Source organism: Diplotaxodon limnothrissa, linkage group LG6, assembly GCF_057381915.1.
Source record: "Diplotaxodon limnothrissa isolate DT_005_m linkage group LG6, D_limnothrissa_male_GT1.1, whole genome shotgun sequence".
NCBI classification, from domain to species: Eukaryota; Metazoa; Chordata; class Actinopteri; order Cichliformes; family Cichlidae; genus Diplotaxodon; species Diplotaxodon limnothrissa.
In genome coordinates this window covers 37,911,474-37,927,349 of record NC_140601.1, presented here as the reverse complement: position 1 = coordinate 37,927,349, position 15,876 = coordinate 37,911,474, and positions in this window count along the sequence as shown.

Genomic DNA, 15,876 nt, shown 5'->3' with positions numbered 1-15,876 from the left:
GAATACTGAGTTGCATCCCAAGAACACCATACCTACTGTGAAGCATGGGGGTGGAAACATCATGCTATGGGGCTGTTTTTCTGCCAAGGGGACAGGACGACTGATCCGTGTTAAGGACAGAATGAATGGGGCCATGTATCGTGAGATTTTGAGCCAAAACCTCCTTCCATCAGTGAGAACTTTGAAGATGAAACGAGGCTGGGTCTTCCAACATGACAATGATCCAAAACACACCGCCCGGGCAACAAAGGAGTGGCTCCGTAAGAAGCATTTGAAAGTCCTGGAGTGGCCTAGCCAGTCTCCAGACCTCAACCCCATAGAAAATCTGTGGCGGGAGTTGAAAGTCCGTGTTGCTCGGCGACAGCCCCAAAACATCACTGCTCTCGAGAAGATCTGCATGGAGGAATGGGCCAAAATACCAGCTACTGTGTGTGCAAACCTGGTAAAGACCTATAGTAAACGTTTGACCTCTGTTATTGCCAACAAAGGTTATGTTACAAAGTATTGAGTTGTATTTTTGTTATTGACCAAATACTTATTTTCCACCCTGATTTACGAATAAATTCTTTACAAATCCTACCATGTGGATTCATGGATTTTTTTTTCACATTCTGTCTCTCACAGTTGAAGTGTACCTCTGGTGCAAATTACTGACCTCTGTCATCATTTTAGGTGGGGGAACTTGCACAATCGGTGGCTGACTAAATACTTTTTTGCCCCACTGTACATGTTTTTGAATTTCCTGCTTGTAGTTGTAGTTATAAGATAAGGTAATTGTCAGTGTAAGGTAAGGGTGTGTGCACCTCTGAGGTGAGCTTGATGTAGATTTTTGCAATAATGTCAACATTTACAGACAAAAGGAACCTGAGCTCCACACTCAAACTGTCATGGTCCTGGGCCATGTTGGCCCAGTATTCTTGGTTCCTTGTATTTTCACTCCTTATTTAGGCCATGTTTTCTGAGGTGTCCTGTTGTGGTGTTCCCTAAGTGTTTTCCCTTTGTGACTCTTACCCCCTTTGTGCCCCTCTGTGTATTTATGAGCTCTCGTCTCTCTTTGTGTTTAGTCCATGTTTCCCCCAGCCTGTTATGTCTGTGTTCTCCCCGTGCTCTCTCTCCTCCTGTCTGAACCTCTGTGTACTTCCTGTTTTACTTTGACAGTCTCTCGTCAGTATGCGTCATGTTGTGTTCACTCCTGCCCTGTCTCGTTATGTTTATCAGTGTCACCTGTGTTCCCCACCTGTGTGTAATCTCCCTGTGTTCTCTGAGTGTATTTAAGTTGTGTCTTCTGTCATGGTAGTTGCTGGTTCGTCTGTGTTGTTTCCCCTCGGTCTCCCTGCGTCTTCCCGTATGTATTTCCCCGGACCTCCCTGCATCCTCGTTTCTGGTTTGTGTTATTAGTTCTACCCAGTTTAGGTTTTCCTGTTTCATGGTACCCACACTGTTGCTGTTTGTATTTTCGGTTGTCAAATAAACACTCATCTGCACCAGAGCTGCCGCATTTTGGGTCCTATTTCAACTCCACACGGCTTGCCCCGCAAACCGTGACAGAACGAACCAGCCACCATGGACCCAGCGGCAGTCAATCCGTCCGAGGAGCTCCAGGATGACATCGGCTACAATGTGGAGATCCTCCTCGGGCTGTGGCTGGAGAATCCTCCGTACGAGCTTCGCCGCGCCGTGGAAGGTCGGCTACAACGGCTCTTTTCCGGCCTGCCATGGCTACTAAATTCACTTCCTCCGACCATGCAGGCTTTTCTCCGGCACACACCCCACCTTCTCTCAGCCACTCCCGCCTCGCTGCCCGACTCGCCGGATGCGATCTTGCCCGGCTGGACGTTCGGACTTCTAATTCGCCGGCTGTGGTGAGTGAGGACTGTTTTCCATTTGCGGACTGTATGACTGTTCATTCAGGGGCGGTGTTCTGTGAGGCAGATGACTTTGTGAACAGCATATCACCTCCCCCGCAGCCACTCTCAGCCCAGTTAGCTCCCTCGCAGCCACTCTCAGCCCAGTTAGCTCCCCCGCAGCCACTCTCAGCCCAGTTAGCTCCCCCGCAGCCACCCTCAGCTCAGTCTCCAGTGCCACCCTCAGCTCAGTCTCCAGTGCCGCCTGTAGCGCAGGCCCCAGTAGCTCCAGTGCCGCCTGTAGCGCAGGCCCCAGTAGCTCCAGTGCCGCCTGTAGCGCAGGCCCCAGTAGCTCCAGTGCCGCCTGTAGCGCAGGCCCCAGTAGCTCCAGTGCCGCCTGTAGCGCAGGCCCCAGTAGCTCTGGCTCCAGCATTACCGGTTCCACTCGTTCACTCCATGCAGGGAGAAAGCCTAAGTCCTACTCAAGGTGCTTTTCATGGTTCAGCCGCCATTGGCACTGTTTGCCGCTCCAGGGCTTCCCCAGAGGCTAGGTCCCAGTCCTCAGCTGATTCTGGACCCCTGGAGTTTAAGCAGCCACCTGGGAAGTGCCCTGTGTCAGTGTTGTCTGAGCAGGGCCAGTGCTCAGCACAGCACCCATTTCCTTCATGTCTGCCAGTGGACTCCATGCCTGCTGGCTTTGTGATGGCTTCTGCTGGAGGGTCCAAGGGGCCCGTCCAGCCTTCGTCTCTAGTCTCCGCTGGAGGGTCCGAGGGACCGCTCCGGCCTTCGTCTCGTGTCTCCGCTGGAGGGTCCGACGGACCGCTCCGGCCTTTGTTTCCTGTTTCCGCTGGAGGGTCCAAGGGACCGCTCCGGCCTTTGTCTCCTGTTTCAGCTGGGGGGCCCGAGGAGCCCGTCCAGCAGCCTTCCTCGTCAGCTGGTGGTTCCGGAGAACCACACCAGCCTCATGCCTAGTCGGCTGGAGGGTCCGAGGGGCCCGTTCGGCCTCCTGTCTCCGCTGGAGGGTCCGAGGGGCCCGTTCGGCCTCTTGTCTCCGCTGGAGGGTCCGAGGGGCCCGTTCAGCCTCCTGTCTCCGCTGGAGGGTCCGAGGGGCCCGTTCAGCCTCACGCCGCGTCAGCTGGAGGGCCCGAGGAGCCTGTCCAGCCGCCACCTGCGGCCGCCTCGTCATCGCCTGGTCCAGCTTCATCCGAGTCTTCGTCGTCGCCTGGTCCAGCTTCATCCGAGTCTTCGTCGTCGCCTGGTCCAGCTTCAGCCTGTGCTTCGCCTGGTCCGGCCTCATCAGAGTCTTCATCCTCGTCTGGTCCGGCCTCTGCTTCTGCTACGCCTGGTCCGGCCTCTGCTTCTGCTACGCCTGGTCCGGCCTCTGCTTCTGCTACGCCTGGTCCTGCGGCTGTTATGCCGCCGCCCAAGCCTCGTTCTGCACCTCGATATCGCCGGCCATTTTCCGGGCCACCTGCTGGACGTCACCGCCGTCGGGGTCGGCCCCCTGAACTGCTCCGTGGTCTCCTTCGTCGCCGCCGCTGCCTTCCGCACGGCCGGCCCCCGGACCGCCGTCGCCTGAGTGGCCGCCGTTGCCTTCCGCACGGCCGGCCCCCGGACCGCCGTCGCCTGAGTGGCCGCCGTTGCCGTCCGCACAGCCGGCCTCCCGAACTGTATCCACGTCGCCGCCGTTGCCGTCCGCACGGTTGGCCCCCTGAACTCTTCTGTTTTGGACTCCTGTGCTGCCGGCCCCCTGGACCTTTCTGTTTTGGACTCCTGTGCTGCCGGCCCCCTGGACCTTTCTGTTTTGGACTCCGTTTTTCTTGGGCTGTGGTGTGTTTCGTTTCATTGGTTTTCTTGGGTTGGGTCTCGTGTTTTGTTTTTCCTTTTTGTCTTTTGGCCTTCTGGTGCTCCTGTTTTGTTTTGCCTCGAGCCCTCCGTCCTGGACCCCCGCCGCCCGCCCTGGTTGGGTTGTTTTCTGTTTTTTCTGGCTGTTTTTCTTGTTGGGCTGTCTGGAGCCAGCCTTTGAGGGGGGGGTACTGTCATGGTCCTGGGCCATGTTGGCCCAGTATTCTTGGTTCCTTGTATTTTCACTCCTTATTTAGGCCATGTTTTCTGAGGTGTCCTGTTGTGGTGTTCCCTAAGTGTTTTCCCTTTGTGACTCTTACCCCCTTTGTGCCCCTCTGTGAGAGCTCTCGTCTCTCTTTGTGTTTAGTCCATGTTCCCCCAGCCTGTTATGTCTGTGTTCTCCCCGTGCGCTCTCTCCTCCTGTCTGAACCTCTGTGTACTTCCTGTTTTACTTTGACAGTCTCTCATCAGTATGCGTCATGTTGTGTTCACTCCTGCCCTGTCTCGTTATGTTTATCAGTGTCACCTGTGTTCCCCACCTGTGTGTAATCTCCCTGTGTTCTCTGAGTGTATTTAAGTTGTGTCTTCTGTCATGGTAGTTGCTGGTTCGTCTGTGTTGTTTCCCCTCGGTCTCCCTGCGTCTTCCCGTATGTATTTCCCCGGACCTCCCTGCATCCTCGTTTCTGGTTTGTGTTATTAGTTCTACCCAGTTTAGGTTTTCCTGTTTCATGGTACCCACACTGTTGCTGTTTGTATTTTCGGTTGTCAAATAAACACTCATCTGCACCAGAGCTGCCGCATTTTGGGTCCTATTTCAACTCCACACGGCTTGCCCCGCAAACCGTGACAGAACGAACCAGCCACCATGGACCCAGCGGCAGTCAATCCGTCCGAGGAGCTCCACACGGCTTGCCCCGCAAACCGTGACACAAACAGCTTTAAAAAGACAAAGCAGGACTTCCCGGTTTTGCTTAGACTACATCAATATATTGATGTCCATTTTGCCATCTCTGGAGGATGTCAAGGATTTCAAATAGGTGATGGAGTATGTCACATACCTTTCAATTTCTTGTGTATTCATGTCAAATGGCCGTGGAGAGATCGATCTGCTGCACAAAATGATGTATGCACGCATCATGTGATGAGGTACAGGGCTGAGGTTTTAGGCTGAGAACCCTGTAATTCATTACAGCTGTGTGAGTGTTCATAGCTGTGTGTGTATATATGTGAGAATGCGATGTGTGATTCATAAGATGAAACCCGCCTGGCTATGAGGGAACTCATTAGACTCCTGTCGTCTCACCTCCCGGTTGGAAAAATACCTGGCATCTGGGAGTTTATATTCCCTCTTCGTTACAACTCTCTCATTCTCACTCTTTATTGCTGCCACACTCTTTGCCACAAAATCCAAGAGCAATCACCAATCAATCTTGTACACTCACCTTGTTCTCTTCTGCTGCTAACTACCTCTTGCCTTCTTCTGTTTTTGTTCTTCAAGTATTCAGCTGAGTTTTCACTCAAATTCAGACACATCATCGTCTCCCGCCTTTGTATCATAACCCATTACAGCTCATCAGGCTCATCGCCTCATCCCTCTGTAATCATGTCATCTGTGCATTTTAAACCATCCTTCTTACGTCACCTAAGTTATCTATCACTCTTCTGCCTTGTCTCCTCTATACTGAGGATCTGCTTTTCTTTATACTCCCAAGTGATTGCTTGTCACTGCTGATTGTATGACTTTGACACTTCTCTCCCCTGCTGTCTTGTCACCTACCCCATACCTAAAATTTTACTTTGTCGCCATGGAGATTCTGTCTGCTTGTGCAAGTCATGTCACAGGTTTGGTGCAGGTGAAAGAGGTATGATGCAGGGAGCCTTTTCATGACAAGTCTTGTCACATAAGAAAGTGAGTAGAAGAAAAGAAGAATCAAGGACAACCAATAAATCTGGGTGAGTTCCCAGATGATTAAACATGCAACTATTTTGCTGGTAATACCTGAAATGAGTACAGAAAATCAACAGCCTATTTATGCAAGATAAGTCATAATTTTATTGGGGGGATTATATTGGTTGGGTCTGATTATTTTTTTTTGGAAATTACGTCCCTGACTTTAACCGAAATCAAACATTTCCCACTATTTAACGGGAAATCATGTCTAAATCATGTCAGTTTGTTTGTTTGTTTGTTTGTTTTTCATCCTGACTCAAGTTGGAGTATTATTTTTTTTTATTTCTGAACATAACTGAACCTCAGCCATAAGGGTTTTGTTAAAAACTATAATCATGACCCTGATCCCTGAAGACCACTTCCTCACCAGTAAAAGATGCCAGCCATTTTGACAACATAGCAGTATTTGACACCTTTGAAAGAAACTATGTGGAATTACTACAATGATTATCTCATTATTATCACATTGTTTTTTCACTTGATTAATTGCATCACCACTAACTTACTGCAAATTAAAAATGACCGTATGAAAGTAACCACGAAGTAAAGATGTGTGTCATATTTTTGGCTTTACTCTGTCTGTATGGTATAATTTTACTACATTTTCCCCCTCCTTCACCATACATCTCTGCTCTAACCCTTCTGTCCCCTCTGCTCCTCTGCCCTCTCCTTGCTGCTGCGATTCACAGGGTAATGGTGCTTGTCGTCTGGAGTCTGTTCCATCGATACGTGGTTCCTCTGTCTGAACTGGATGGGTCATCCTGCGTTTACATTCCCAGCCACTGGTCTTCCATCCAGTCAAACTGTAATTAAAAGTTCCTCTCCCATCTCTGCTAACTCACCATTTTGTCTGCAGGCAAATATTTCTGTCATCCTTTCCTATTTCATCGAGTTTCAGTCATCACTGTCACCTTTGCCTCTTAACATTTTTTTATCTTAATACTGTTCATATGGCACAAATGCTGTGCACCACAGCAAAATTTGGTTGCAAATGTTCCACAAAAACCAGTGACAGCCTTTGTAGGGATGTTTTTGTACTCTTTTCTTTATAATGGTAATATGAAAATCCCCTAAGGTATCACATTAAACAAAGAATCTGCAGTATGTCTGCAAACTGCAGAACTCACAATGAGACCTTTTAGTGCCTTGAAGTAATCACTTGCAAGCCACACGGGGAGAGGAATAAAGCATGCCAAGCACAAAAGGAGAACTCATAACCATTAAAGTCAGTACAGTAATTGAATGAAAGGTGGGCAGCTGTTTTAGTGTCTAGGGCACAGGTATGTGTTCTAACAAGATGGTGGGATGCAGAGCTTTTATGGTTGTTACAGTAGGTGTTGCATCATTAGATTTTAAGGGCTGTTTCAGTATTTGGTTTGGACGTAGTCAGATGTGAAATCGCAAAAAGGAGAAGGGTGTCATTATGACAGGCAGTTTGACACAATGATGGATTGACAGAAAGTACAGTCATCACATCATCTTCAGTCTACATATACACAGTGTGTATATGCTTGCTTGTTTGTGTTTCCTGTATTGGACTATGGATATGTGTGCACTGGTGTGGCTCAGAGCGTAGGTGAAGGCACTGGCAGGCATTTCTATCAGCTGGTAAATTCTTATCTTGGAAGCCCACATAAACACAATTGCACATCAGTATGCAAGAAAGGATCTTTGTGGTGGCAATGTGGAACAGTTATAAAAGAGGAATGAGTTGTGTTTGTGCACGAGCACATGTGTTTGTGTGTAATTCTCAGCATGGGAATAGAGAGCAGGTTTTCAGCCACCGTGGCATATGGTGTGCACCCAGGTGATGAGCCAGTCTCAAGTACAGGCCTTTTTTGTGCGCATATGTGTGGGTTCATGGGTGTAATATGTGTGTGCGCATGTGTGGGTGTGTGTGTGTTTTGTGTGCACGCTTCTTTCACTCTGATGACCATCTGTGTCCTGCTCTTCAAAGCAGCCCTTTCTGCCCAGCCCCATAGACAAATGAATTATTAAAATGCTTTTCCAGGTGACACCCAAACCATTTGTTACCCCTTCTCTGACGGGGCAGACACAGACTTCAGGAAACAATCACTCTGAGTCCTCACCCATATCCTCCCACCTGATCCCCTATCAACTCTGTACAGCCCTTTCTGATCCACTTTGCTGTCCCCATGTGGTAATCGTTGACATCTTCATGTGCCTGTAGCACTCCTTTACCACCATTGTCCACTTATTTGATGTCTCTCCATCCTTATTCCCCCATTTCTTTGCCTCTCAATTGACTCCATGCTTAATTTGGTCTCTTCCTTTCTCTCTCACGCGTAGTCCTTTTCTTATACACTCTTTCTCTCTTTCTCTTCCTGTCCAAAAAAGTCAATCTTTCTCCCAGCTCCAGCCTCAGGGACTGCGACCGCTTGAGGAATCCAATAAGGTTGATTAAGTGATGACAGTATAATTACAGCAATGGCACGGGCACAATCAATCTCTTGCTTCCCGAATAGGATAAATGAGCCAACCTGGGTCATCAGCATATGGGAGATAACTTCACTCAGAGCATACTCAGTTGGGGACTAAGTAGAAAAAATAAGGTGTGAAGAATGAATATTCAGAATAACGCTTGTATATAAAAAATAAAACTGCAAAAATAAAATGAAATAAAATAAAATAAAAATAACTCGAAGAAATGTATCTACAAACAACTTGATCATCACATAACAAACTGGACTGTCATGAAACAAAGAAAAACAAAGTCAATAGCAACATTATTAGCAGCAAGATAATTTTAGCACATCAACCAGCATGTATTGATTTTCCATCTGAAAAGGTTGAGAATATGAATACCTGTCACTAAACACAACCAAATGCATTCTCTATCCTGGTATTGTTCTGGAGCATAAGCCCAATAGTAACAATTAAGAATCAAACACTTGGGATAAAAGCAAATGCTTTTTTCATGATTTCAGCTTTGAAAGTGCTGTGTACCACTCAAAGACTCAAAAGAAAAAAAATCCTTAGATGCAATCATGTAACAGTTGATAAGGGCTCAAGAGACTCAGCTTTATACAACTGTCCTCTGATGGAGATATGCAGACTTTCCTCCTGAAATGCCAAAAAAGAAACCCAAATACTACCCTTAATGGGAAAGGAAAGAATTAAAATGGATGAGCATAAGCACAGATGGCTGTGATCAACCACTTCCCAATTCTCAGATATATATTGCAACTGACCATGTAAATTACAAGCTCAACACAAGCTTCAGTTTGTAGAATCAAGAGACTGACCCACTACTTGTATTAGTCACATTATAAGACATCCTTTAACAAAGACATGTATTAAACCTTTTCTTTTTTTTAAATAAATAAATAAATTTATAAAGACAGTTTGTCTCTCCTTTAATGTGCATGTGGAAGTGCCCTTGAGTAAGATAGTGAACCACAAAAGCGTCCCAGATTTGACCAAGATGTATGAATGGGCAAAGGTGCCATGTAAAGTCCTGTGAAGTGTGTTCAATGTGACTGTAAAAGTTTAGTATTTTGCCCATTTTTTGTCATTACTTATACCTGGCAGTAAAATGTGATCACGTCTGGAGGTGGTCTAGATTACAGTTTGGTTGAATCTCTGCTAGGTGTCTGTAAATGCAGTCTGATGAAGTAGAAGTAGTTGGGGCACATCCTATCCAACAAATTGAAAAGCCTTACAAGCCTTAAGTCCACCAGCCCTACCTTAGTTGTGCCCTATTCAATTACATTTGTTTTATATTTGCCAAATCACAACAGCTGTCACCTCAAGGCACTTTACTGTATAGTAAAAACCCTATAATAATATAATATAGTCTGAAATGCAAGAAACAAAAGGCGATTGACATAACACCAACTGTGATACTGCAACTTGAAATGCAAGTCAGAACATAGATGGGGATTTTAAGAAATAGTTTGACTCTTGTTGAATCTTTTACAGCATTTTGTTTATCTTAAAGCATTGAGATTGATTAATCCTTTATCTCCTGTTTGTTGATTCTGCAGTATGCACTGACTTGATTTTTTTTCTGAAGTCCAGTAGCAGGTGGCTTGGCATCTGGTCAACATGCTAATAACCTCCAACAAAGATCATCGCACCCCTTCATCTTTCTGATCATATGGCTATCATTAGTATCTGCTTGTGTGTACAGAGAGAGATAAAGGTAGATGTATATACTTAGCACAAAAGGAAAGGAAACTTGTGTTTGTTTGATTGTCAATAATCTTATACAGTTGGAAAGTTTTTTTTATGTCTCCTTAAATGGTGGTGCGTTTGTAAGAGCAATGGATTTGTAGGTTGAGCAGCAGAGTTGAGTATGTGGGCTGAACCCATGAAAAAACCTGCTAAATCTCCTCTGCCGCTGCCAAAAAGCTTATTCTGCTATTACGTTTTGGTTCAAGTTGTTTATTGGATTGGATGATTGAGGTCTGAAGAAAAAAATATATTGTCAATTTAACAATTTATTCATTTATCAAGGAGCATATAGAAGAACCATGCTCAGTCCTAGTCTGGTACCTCTTCCTCATATTGGTCACCAGTTTGGACACACACTGCTGTAGGATGGGATCCCATTCTTCAACCAGCATTTGTCACAAGTCAGCCAAACTGGTTGTGTTGGTTACTCTGGAACAAATAGCACACCCAAGCTGATCCCAGAATTCTTCCATGAGGTTGAGATCAGAACTGCAGGCAGGCCATTCTCTCCTCTCCATTTCAAGATTATGGAGATAGTCTCTGACAAACCCCACTCTGTGGGGTCAAACATTGTTATGTTGAAGGATACAGTTCAGTTCCAGTCTGGGATATTGCATTGCCACTGGCTGCAGAATCTTATCTCGATATCTCTGTGCACTGAGATTGCCTCTAGTGAGAGAGATGACATCCCACACCATCCCACTGCTTCTGCCAAAAGCTGTTAGCCTATCGGTGCAGCAAACAGCGTAACATTCTTTGTTTCTTCTCCATACTTTAACCCTACTATCCAACTGCCATAGTCAGAGTCTGGAGTAATTTCCATGCATAATTTTCCTTCACATGTTTAGGTTCCAGGGCATAAATGGGCTCGAAGATGATGGCCTATGAGACTGAAGACTATAGGCTGTTCTGGATTGGCTAGGTAGCGATCATTCAGCCATTTCATCTTACAAATCTTGACTGTAAATCTGTAGAGGACTGTCTACAATTCCTAAGTGCTGACAGGTTGATGAAGAAACTTTCTTGTGATGTCATCTTCTTTTTACTCACAATTCATTGCTTTTATCTGACATCCACTGTTTGGAGCTTGGCCCTCAATTTGGAGATAGTACTAGGGTTCACTCTAAATAATGGTGAAACTTAGTGTTTTCCCCAAGCATGCCTGATTGATCTGAACAGAACCTGTGCCAGAAAACAACTTAGAGCTGGTGTTCAACAAAACAAACTGATATGTGAACTTTGGCCCTATAGTTTGTTTCTGAGGGTCTCTTTTTGCTAAGCAAGTCCAGATGTTTTAGGTCCCCAGTGGAACTCCAAAAAGCAGTTCCTTTCAAGCTGCAGGCAAAGGCCTACATTGCACTGCTGACATTTACAAGTAGTGATTATCTTACAGACAGTGCACTGCTTCTTTCCCATGCTTGCCCTCTGCCTCTTCTCCACATCTCTAGTGCTCGTAGGGACAGGAAAGTGTCCTTAACTTGGGAACTCAGGTGTGGTATCCAGGTGAACACCTAGGAGGTGTGAAGCAGTTTTATTCATTCTAGTTCTTAGAGATTTTTATGTGTTCTCTATTCCAATTCCAACATTTCTTGTTAAGAACAAATATAGCACAAAAAAAATTAACAGTTTTTATGGAAGCAACATTATCCAAGACTGCAGATGTCTGCAACATCAGCAATGTGGAAATGTGAAGCAATGAAGTACAAATACTTTGTTGCTGTCCTTTCCGAACGCAATAGATGCGACCAAAAAGCGGCAGACGCCCCTAGCTGGTTGCATGTACATTCGCACCTTGACGGGTGTCCAACGCAAACTGGTCGCGCTTTAAAATATGCAATTTTCACACGCGTGAAGCGGAAATGTGGAAGGAAGTAGTGCCAGAGGGTATGTTTGCAAGATGGCAGCTGTCGATCTAGTGTTTGAAGAGAGAGTCTCCCTTCTCTATTTACTGTGGAGAGCAGAGCAGCGGGGTAAAGGACGTCCTCACGTCCTCATACCTGGGTCCATCAGGTCCTCCAGGAGCCTGAGCAGTTTGGTGAGTTTCACCACTTGCTCCAAGAGCTGCGTCTGCATGACGGTCGCTTTCAGTCATACCACCGTCTTTCCCTCACCCAGTTTAAGGAGCTGCTGTCCCGCGTCGGTCCAAGCATCGCCCGCCTAGACAACTACAGACGCTCAATCTCACCTGCAGAGCGCCTGTCCATCTGCCTCCAGTTAGCAAAAGTGTTTAATACGGTAGTCCTTTATTGATACCTGTGCTAATATATGCTAAACTATCTGTTTATACACTGATAACATGGATGTGGTATGCTGTCAGTGAATGCCATCGGTGTTTACTGATAGCATTTTTACAAAAATCATCTGTGATATTTACACCTTACATTTTCAAAACAGGCTTGTTGCTTTAATTTTAACACATTTGTGGGAAGATAATATTTTTACAACAATGTACACCTAAAAATATCAAACTACTGAGAGTAAATGAAGGGAACAATAACACACAAAGACAATCCTAGGTGGTGTAGCCATCACCAGGGTGTATTACATAAAAAGAGACAAGAAAGGCAAAACCATTTAGTTTATACATCATTTATAGCAGTAGAATAAGGGTAATTTGGTTCAGAATGATCTGGAATGGCATGTGTAGTTCAGAATTCTAAAAGTTGGTCAATTCTTTTTGCATCTAGCTAGTACTATAGAAGTGGAGAAGGCATAAATTGAGCAATGTGCTTTGGCAGGTAATTGGGTAATTTCAAATGCAACCTTGTTAACAGCAAACACACAAACTGTTTATGTGCAGTTTGTTCACAGTATTTTTTGCTAGCTAAAGATGCACCTGCCATTCCTTTCCAGGGATAAAAAACGTGTGAGCACTAACTTCCCTCAGAGATGGAGAGAAATGTAAGAAAGATGTCACGGGGTGGAAATGGACAAGTTAACTAGTTTTTTTTTTTTTTTAATCTTGCATGAGTTGCTGTGTTTTACTATTTTTAATATTTTAATATTGTACATTTATTGTTGACTTGTCCTGGAGAGACTCCGCCCCTCCCTGATTACTAACTTGGCACACCTGGGAGGTCACAGAGGCCCAATAAGAGGGTCTGGCAGGCCAGGAGAAGGGGACAGCAGAGATGGAGAAGTAGTTGGTGGCAGGCGGTGGCAGGCGGTGGCCGGCATTGGTGCGGGTTTTGGTATATCGGAGTGGCGACAGCCAGTGTGCAGAGAGGTAGAGGGAGTTGTGCTGGTGCTGAAGAAGTGGCTTGATGCCGGAGGATGCTACGGTGGGGGATTAAGTGGCAGCGGGACAGTACGGTGGCCCCTAGAGACAAAGCACGTACAAACTCCAAAACACTTGCAAACTCCAAAGCACATGCAAACTCCAAAACACATGCAAATTCCAAAACACTTGCAAACTAAAAAACACATGCAAACTCCAAAACACGTACAAACTCCAAAACACTTGCAAATTCCAAAACACATGCAAACTCCAAAACACTTGCAAACTAAAAAACACATGCAAACTCCAAAACACGTACAAACTCCAAAACACTTGCAAAATCCAAAACACTTGCAAACTAAAAAACACATGCAAACTCCAAAACACGTACAAACTCCAAAATACTTGCAAAATCCAAAACACTTGCAAACTCAAAAACACTTGCAAACTCCAAAACACATGCAAATTCCAAAACACAACTGAAGTGCTCCAGGACGCTAGGGGCAGTGTTGAGCTCGATTTGCAAAATAAACGGCAAGTTTGTCTGTATGGGACGGTCTAGTCTCCGTCGCGCTTCCCAGGTTGCCTAGCAACCATGATACTAACCGCTGGAAACGTGTCATACAACTTTGTTTGACAGAAATAAGGGAGAACATATTTTGTTCATTTGTTTGTTTGTTTCTACAAGAGCTTTGTGTGATTTGATAAGTATCTGAGGCTGAGACCACAGGACAGTAAAACATGATTTTTGGGCTTCATTTCTGTACTGAACAGTTATTTCAAGATTAGTTAATAAATAAGAATTAGCTGATGTTGTTCATGAGACTAAAGTCATATCACTTTGGTAATGTAAATATAATATGGCCAATATTATAGTTATTATATTAATCATTATTAGCTATTACAGCAGTGAACATGAACTCTGTGTCAAATACTGAGCTTCAGTACAGATTCAAGTTGCAGTTATTTATATGTCCTATCACCTTAAATCTTCACTCAAAGACAAGTATCTTTGACAGTGCATATATAGGTGTATCATATATAAGAGACAAATGTTGTTCCTTCAGTATGTTGGCATTACTAAATTTGGCTCATTGCTTACATATATTTATAAAAAGAAAATGTACAAGCTGTGATAACTGTTTCTGATAAAATGAAGAGTACACTGATATATGAAATATTCCTTTATTGGGTGAGAAAATCAGACCATGTCATAACTGCTTTAAGTCATACAGAATAGATATCAGAGCCTTAAACAGGCTGACTTCTGCTAAATGGGTCAAACTGGGCAGAAAGTATACAAACACATAACATCCTTATAGAATATGATGTAACACTATAGATCAACTTACCTCAGAATATATAAAGCATATAAACAATTACAGCAATATGATGCAACAAACACAGCAGTGCTACTAATCCAAAATACTCAAAGCTTCATAGAACTGGAACAAACATTTATTTTTAGGTCCATTCTGCTGCTGATACATACTTTAGGTTTCTGAATATTACACTTGTTGCTGCCTTTCATAGTGTGTAACTTGAAGGCCCTGAGTACTTTCTCCCACACTGAAAACACTGGAATGATCAAATTATTTGAAAATTACCTAATAAGACTGATTCAGGACAGACAATTAGTTATTTTAAACTTTCCTAGCAGTCCTTCACAAACAGGAAACAGTCTGTCTATTCTCTCCATCTGTCAGCTGCTGCTGGCTCTTCCTCCTCCTCTTCCTCACACATTGTTGAGTTTGTCCTGGTGGATTATCAGGGGGGCAAAGCCTCACAGATGATGTGCAGCAGTGGGTCCCTCAGTCTGTCCTCACTCTGGACACTTGCAGTTGTCACACATGGAAATCAAATGTGTGATAAGCTGCAGGATTCAAACACAAGTGTAACTTATAAACACATGTTCATACTTTTATTACACAATCAGAGAGAAAGAAAAAGAGAGAGAGTGCAGGACAGACAGACAGGTGGCAGTCTCAGGTGTATACACTGCTACAAAACAGCACAAAAGAAGGAGGATTTAGTGTTTGTGTTATTACGAAACAAGAAGAGTTCCCAGATGGTACAGTGGACACATGTGTGACTCCTGTGATTAAAGCATCTTTCTTTCAGCTTAACGAGTGAACCGTCAGCTCGTTCAAACACACGTTAAACAGTGCAGTGGATCCTGCTTGTGCCGTGATATTAAGGACTGCAAACCGAGCAGCATCACTGACTTTCAGCTTGTTGTGTTTGTGGATATATGACTGACTTTAATTATCCACAAAATCATCACAATCTCTGTAAGATTAAGGTCGACTATATATATATATTTTTAAAGTAAAGGCTTTAAAACCAAGTTAATTCTGAAAGTACAGACATCACTAATGTCACATAACTTTCCCGACATGTGGCCAACAATAATGGTTTAATGTTGTTTATTAAAAAAATATTTGTGCATAAATAAGTGACATAATATTCAGTACTTACTTCTGAAAGTTTACTCTTCCTCCGCTCCGCTTCCACCGTTTTTTTTCCGGCAAAATTATCCACACCACCACCGCACTATGAAGTCTGGGATATGTTGGGCCATGAAGGCTACACCGACCCATCCTTAAAATTCAGGGAAATTAAGGACGCATTTGAGGGCCGCATTTCGAGCAGCCTTTGAATTGGGAAAGCCTTCTCTTGTCGCTGTGACATAATCGGCCTTAAAATGCGGCCTTTAAGGCTGCAAACCCCAAATCCGGTCATTGGTACTTCCTGGCTTGTGTAGTTACTAGGTAACAAAAGCTCAACACTGCCCCTAGCGTCCTGGAGCACTTCCGTTGCGT